Source organism: Harmonia axyridis, chromosome X (assembly GCF_914767665.1).
Source record: "Harmonia axyridis chromosome X, icHarAxyr1.1, whole genome shotgun sequence".
In the NCBI taxonomy this organism is placed as follows: Eukaryota; Metazoa; Arthropoda; class Insecta; order Coleoptera; family Coccinellidae; genus Harmonia; species Harmonia axyridis.
Window position 1 is genome coordinate 36,974,195 of NC_059508.1, and position 7,500 is coordinate 36,981,694.

The 7,500-nt window shown below is 41.8% G+C and overlaps 1 non-coding gene across 1 annotated transcript; it reads left to right on the forward strand.

Moving 5' to 3' along the window:
* The first annotated feature begins 3,155 nt into the window (after positions 1-3,155).
* Positions 3,156-3,274, forward strand: LOC123688376. The gene has a single exon (XR_006749902.1). It is a non-coding gene; the product is annotated as a 5S ribosomal RNA (ribosomal RNA).
* Positions 3,275-7,500: the final 4,226 nt, after the last annotated feature.

The following is a 7,500-nucleotide window of genomic DNA, read 5'->3' on the forward strand; positions in this document are numbered from 1 at the left end:
GTTGACGAAAGCGACCCAAGATGCGAAAGCCGAAACCAACACACCTTGCCAGTACCCAAACGCCGAGGTCGGATTCGGGTCTACCACTTACCAACTGAATATCATCCTAAAAAGAACTCCAAACAGTCTAGGACAGGACCCATTCTCCACCCCTTCTATATATGTCAGGAGAACCCCGGATTCCCCTCCAGACACGATTTAGCAAACTTTTCCCGATCGATCCGACCCACCGAGGCCGTTTCGACCGTTCGCCGCGCCTACTAGAGCTGATTTCTTCGGACTCCGATCAGAAAATCCGCCGATGCATGTCGTTAACACCTAGTCCGCCTCGTCCGATCGATCGAGGCCGTTTCGACCGTTCGCCGCGCCTACTAGAGCTGATTTCTTCGGACTCCGATCAGAAAATCCGCCGATGCATGTCGTTAACACCTAGTCCGCCTCGTCCGATCGATCTAGGCCGTCTCGATCCACCCATCGCGCATCGAAAGTCGCATCTCTCGAACTCCGATCCGGAAATCGGCCGATGCATCACGTTAACTATTTCTTATATATCTAATATAATATACATCGAGACGGTAAGAATTCTTTTAATCGAAGATATACATATACTTCTCATCAATATCCAAAAGCTTATCGAAAAATAAATTACTCAACTTTTACGTGAAGAATCGTTCACCCAAACCTTATCCCCTATATATGTCAGGAGAACCCAAGGTTCCCCTCCAGACACGATTTAGCAAACTTTTCCCGATCGATCCGACCCACCGAGGCCGTCTCGACCGTCCGCTGCGCCTACTAGGGCCGATTTCTTCGGACTCCGATCAGAAAATATACCGATGCATGTCGTTAACACCTAGTCCGCCTCGTCCGATCTATCTAAACAGTCTCGACGCACCCAACACTCTTTCAAAGTCGGATTACTCGGACTCAATCTGAAAATGGACCGATGCATGACGTCAACACTTAGCCCGCCTCGTCTGATCGATCTAAGCCATCTCGACCCACCCAACACGCCTTCCAAGTCGGATCACTCGGACTTCGATCTGAAAATCTCCGGACTCATTTTTATGAATATCCCCAGTCAGTAAGAACGTTATTTCGCCAATATATACCAACAATAAACCATATTCCAATAGCTGAACCAAAAATATAATTCCCGATCCAAACGTTCTGCATCGCCCAACGCGACCACCTTCCCTATATATGTCAGGAGAGCACAGGGTTCCCCTCCAGACAACACTTACGCTCTATCCCCGACTCTCGGTCGATCGATAGGCCAGGTCAGCGGTGTCTGTTTCGGCCGAAGCTCGGACTTTGGTCAAAATGTTCCGATACAAAATTTGAACCAAGATAGATACAGATATGATTCCTTCTTAAATATACGTTGATTATCGAACAGAATATGGTAAATATTTTGCGATGACCGAGGATTTCATGAATTTTTTTTTTTTTCGAAAAAATTTTCTGTTATCGGAATTTCCTCAAATTTCATTTGGTTGCCTACTAATGCATATTAAAAACGATAATCAACAATCAGAATCATTATTTATCATTTATTTCAATTTTTATAATGAAAAACGTTCACGTCCTTTCGCGCCTCTCGATCGTCGTTTACGTGATGCATCGGTCAGCCCTAGTTTACGTGGTGCATCGGTAAGATCGAGTTCACGTTCTGCATCGGTAAGATCCAGTTCACGTGGTGCATCGGTAAGATTGAGATTACGTGGTGCATCGGTAAGATCGAGTTTACGTGGTGCATCGGTAAGATCCAATTCACGTTCTGCATCGGTAAGATCCAGTTCACGTGGTGCATCGGTGAGATCGAGTTTACGTTCTGCATCGGTGTGATCTAGTTTACGTTGTGCATCGGTAAGATCGAGATTACGTGAAGCATCGGTATGATCGAGTTTACGTTCTGCATCGGTCTGGACTTAGAGATATATTTTCGACGTGAAAATGTTCCGATACAACTTTTGAACCAGGATAGTTAGAGAGATGATTTTTTCTGGGATGTACGTTGATTGGGGAATGGATTGTGGAAAATAACTTGCCATGACCGAGGTGTTCTCGAATTTTTTTTTTTTTTCGAAAAATATTTTCTGATTTTGGATTTTACTCAAATTTGATTTCGTTGCCTTCTAATGTGTTCTAAAAGAGTAAATCAGTAATCAGAATCGAAAAATATTTTTCGGATTTTTTTTTTTTTGAAAAAAAATTTTCTGATTTTGGAATTTCCTCAAATTTGATTTGGTTGCCTTCTAATGTGTTTTTAAAGCGTAAATCAGTAATCAGAATCAATATTCATTGTCGACTTTAATTTTTATAAGGAAAAATGTTCACGTCCTTAAACGCCTCCCCATCATTAGCCCGAGTCCAAGTCGATGTCAGTCCCGAGCGGACGGTGTCAGATACTACCTATCGCCCCGGTCTGGACTTGGCGAGGTATTTCGACGTGAAATGTTCCGATACAACTTTTGAACCAGGATAGTTAGAGAGATGATTTCTTCTATGTTGTACGTTGATTGTGGAATGGATTGTGGGAAATAACTTGCCATGACCCAGGTGTTCTTGAATTTTTTTTTTTTTCGAAAAAAATTTTCTGATCTTGAAATTTCCTCAAATCTGATTGCGTTGCCTTCTAATGTGTTCTAAAAGAGTAAATCAGTAATCAGAATCAATATTCATTGTCGACTTTAATTTTTATAAGGAAAAATGTTCACGTCCTTAAACGCCTCTCCATCGTTACCCCGACTCCAAGACGATGTTAGACCGGAGCGGACGGTGTCAGATGCGACCGATCTCCCCGGTCTGGACTTAGCGAGATATTCCGACGTGAAATGTTCCGATACAAAAATTTAACTGTGATAGTTAGAGAGATGGTTCCTTTTGTGATGTACGTTGATTGTGTAATAGAATATGGAAATAAACTTGAGATGACCGAGGTCTTCTGGGATTTTTTTTTTTTTTCGAAAAATATTTTTCGATTTCGGAAATCCCTCAAATTTCATTGAGATATGTCCTAATGTGTTCTTAAAGCTTAAATCAACAATCAGAATTAATATCCAAAAGTTATTTCATTTTTTATGAGGAAAAACGTTCACGTCCTTTCCGCTCCCAAAAAGTGAGATATCATAGAAAATATCGCAATATATGTTGTTTACGGCCATACCACGCTGAAATTGCCAGTTCTCGTCAGAACACTGAAGCCAAGCAGCGTCGGGCGCGGTTAGTACTTGGATGGGTGACCGCTTGGGAACACCGCGTGCTGTAAGCTTTTTTTTTACGTTCTGCATCGGTCTGCCGAGATAACGTGGTGCATCGGTATGATCGAGTTTACGTTCTGCATCGGTAAGATCGAGATTACGTGATGCATCGGTAAGATTGAGATTACGTGGTGCATCGGTAAGATCGAGATTACGTGGTGCATCGGTAAGATCGAGTTTACGTGGTGCATCGGTAAGATCCAATTCACGTTCTGCATCGGTAAGATCCAGTTCACGTGGTGCATCGGTGAGATTGAGATTACGTGGTGCATCGGTAAGATCGAGTTTACGTGGTGCATCGGTAAGATCCAATTCACGTTCTGCATCGGTAAGATCCAGTTCACGTGGTGCATCGGTAAGATTGAGATTACGTGGTGCATCGGTAAGATCGAGTTTACGTGGTGCATCGGTAAGATCCAATTCACGTTCTGCATCGGTAAGATCCAGTTCACGTGGTGCATCGGTAAGATTGAGATTACGTGGTGCATCGGTAAGATCGAGTTTACGTGGTGCATCGGTAAGATCCAATTCACGTTCTGCATCGGTAAGATCCAGTTCACGTGGTGCATCGGTAAGATGGAGATTACGTGGTGCATCGGTAAGATCGAGATTACGTGGTGCATCGGTAAGATCTACTTTACGTTCTGCATCGGTCTGCCCTTGTTTACGTGGTGCATCGGTAAGATCGAGATTACGTGAAGCATCGGTATGATCGAGTTTACGTTCTGCATCGGTCTGCCCGATATTACGTGGTGCATCGGTTCAGCCCTAGTTTACGTTGTGCATCGGTCTGGACTTAGAGATATATTTTCGACGTGAAAATGTTCCGATACAACTTTTGAACCAGGATAGTTAGAGAGATGATTTTTTCTGTGATGTACGTCGATTGGGGAATGGATTGTGGAAAATAACTTGCCATGACCGAGGTGTCCTCGAATTTTTTTTTTTTTCGAAAAAAATTTTCTGATTGTGGAATTTTCTCAAATTTGATTTGGTTGCCTCCTAATGTGTTCTAAAAGAGTAAATCAGTAATAGGAATCGAAAAATATTTTTCGGATTTTTTTTTTTTTCGAAAAAAATTTTCTGATCGTGGAATTTCCTCAAATTCGATTTGGTTGCCTTCTAATGTGTTTTTAAAGCGTAAATCAGTAATCAGAATCAATATTCATTGTCGACTTTAATTTTTATAAGGAAAAATGTTCACGTCCTTAAACGCCTCCCCATCATCAGCCCGAGTCCAAGTCGATGTCAGTCCCGAGCGGACGGTGTCAGATACTACCTATCGCCGAGGTCTGGACTTGGCGAGATATTACGACGTGAAATGTTCCGATACAACTTTTGAACCAGGATAGTTAGAGAGATGATTTCTTCTATGTTGTACGTTGATTGTGGAATGAAATACGGAAAATAACTCGCCATGACCGAGGTGATTACGATTTTTTTTTTTTTTTCGAAAAAAATTTTCTGATCGTGGAATTTTCTCAAATTTGATTTGGTTGCCTCCTTATATGTTCTAATAGCGATAATCAACAATCAGAATCAAAATCCATGATCGGGTTTGATTTTTATAAGGAAAAATGTTCACGTCCTTTTTTTCAACCCCGACTCATTGACGATGTTAGAACCGAGCCGGCGGTGTCAGATACGACCGATCGCCCCGGTCCCGATCGTCATTTACGTTGTGCATCGGTCTGCCCGAGATTACGTGGTGCATCGGTATGATCGAGTTTACGTGGTGCATCGGTAAGATCCAATTCACGTTCTGCATCGGTAAGATCCAGTTCACGTGGTGCATCGGTAAGATTGAGATTACGTGGTGCATCGGTAAGATCGAGTTTACGTGGTGCATCGGTAAGATCCAATTCACGTTCTGCATCGGTAAGATCCAGTTCACGTGGTGCATCGGTAAGATGGAGATTACGTGGTGCATCGGTAAGATCGAGATTACGTGGTGCATCGGTAAGATCTACTTTACGTTCTGCATCGGTCTGCCCTTGTTTACGTGGTGCATCGGTAAGATCGAGATTACGTGAAGCATCGGTATGATCGAGTTTACGTTCTGCATCGGTCTGCCCGATATTACGTGGTGCATCGGTTCAGCCCTAGTTTACGTTGTGCATCGGTCTGGACTTAGAGATATATTTTCGACGTGAAAATGTTCCGATACAACTTTTGAACCAGGATAGTTAGAGAGATGATTTTTTCTGTGATGTACGTCGATTGGGGAATGGATTGTGGAAAATAACTTGCCATGACCGAGGTGTCCTCGAATTTTTTTTTTTTTCGAAAAAAATTTTCTGATTGTGGAATTTTCTCAAATTTGATTTGGTTGCCTCCTAATGTGTTCTAAAAGAGTAAATCAGTAATAGGAATCGAAAAATATTTTTCGGATTTTTTTTTTTTTCGAAAAAAATTTTCTGATCGTGGAATTTCCTCAAATTCGATTTGGTTGCCTTCTAATGTGTTTTTAAAGCGTAAATCAGTAATCAGAATCAATATTCATTGTCGACTTTAATTTTTATAAGGAAAAATGTTCACGTCCTTAAACGCCTCCCCATCATCAGCCCGAGTCCAAGTCGATGTCAGTCCCGAGCGGACGGTGTCAGATACTACCTATCGCCGAGGTCTGGACTTGGCGAGATATTACGACGTGAAATGTTCCGATACAACTTTTGAACCAGGATAGTTAGAGAGATGATTTCTTCTATGTTGTACGTTGATTGTGGAATGAAATACGGAAAATAACTCGCCATGACCGAGGTGATTACGATTTTTTTTTTTTTTTCGAAAAAAATTTTCTGATCGTGGAATTTTCTCAAATTTGATTTGGTTGCCTCCTTATATGTTCTAATAGCGATAATCAACAATCAGAATCAAAATCCATGATCGGGTTTGATTTTTATAAGGAAAAATGTTCACGTCCTTTTTTTCAACCCCGACTCATTGACGATGTTAGAACCGAGCCGGCGGTGTCAGATACGACCGATCGCCCCGGTCCCGATCGTCATTCACGTTGTGCATCGGTCTGCCCGAGATTACGTGGTGCATCGGTATGATCGAGTTTACGTGGTGCATCGGTAAGATCCAATTCACGTTCTGCATCGGTAAGATCCAGTTCACGTGGTGCATCGGTAAGATGGAGATTACGTGGTGCATCGGTAAGATCGAGATTACGGGGTGCATCGGTAAGATCTACTTTACGTTCTGCATCGGTCTGCCCTTGTTTACGTGGTGCATCGGTAAGATCGAGATTACGTGAAGCATCGGTATGATCGAGTTTACGTTCTGCATCGGTCTGCCCGATATTACGTGGTGCATCGGTTCAGCCCTAGTTTACGTTGTGCATCGGTCTGGACTTAGAGATATATTTTCGACGTGAAAATGTTCCGATACAACTTTTGAACCAGGATAGTTAGAGAGATGATTTTTTCTGTGATGTACGTCGATTGGGGAATGGATTGTGGAAAATAACTTGCCATGACCGAGGTGTCCTCGAATTTTTTTTTTTTTCGAAAAAAATTTTCTGATTGTGGAATTTTCTCAAATTTGATTTGGTTGCCTCCTAATGTGTTCTAAAAGAGTAAATCAGTAATAGGAATCGAAAAATATTTTTCGGATTTTTTTTTTTTTCGAAAAAAATTTTCTGATCGTGGAATTTCCTCAAATTCGATTTGGTTGCCTTCTAATGTGTTTTTAAAGCGTAAATCAGTAATCAGAATCAATATTCATTGTCGACTTTAATTTTTATAAGGAAAAATGTTCACGTCCTTAAACGCCTCCCCATCATCAGCCCGAGTCCAAGTCGATGTCAGTCCCGAGCGGACGGTGTCAGATACTACCTATCGCCGAGGTCTGGACTTGGCGAGATATTACGACGTGAAATGTTCCGATACAACTTTTGAACCAGGATAGTTAGAGAGATGATTTCTTCTATGTTGTACGTTGATTGTGGAATGAAATACGGAAAATAACTCGCCATGACCGAGGTGATTACGATTTTTTTTTTTTTTCGAAAAAAATTTTCTGATCGTGGAATTTTCTCAAATTTGATTTGGTTGCCTCCTAATGTGTTCTAATAGCGATAATCAACAATCAGAATCAAAATCCATGGTCGGGTTTGGTTTTTATAAGGAATAATGTTCACGTCCTTTTTTTCAACCCCGACTCATTGACGATGTTAGAACCGAGCCGGCGGTGTCAGATACGACCGATCGCCCCGGTCCCGATCGTCATTTAC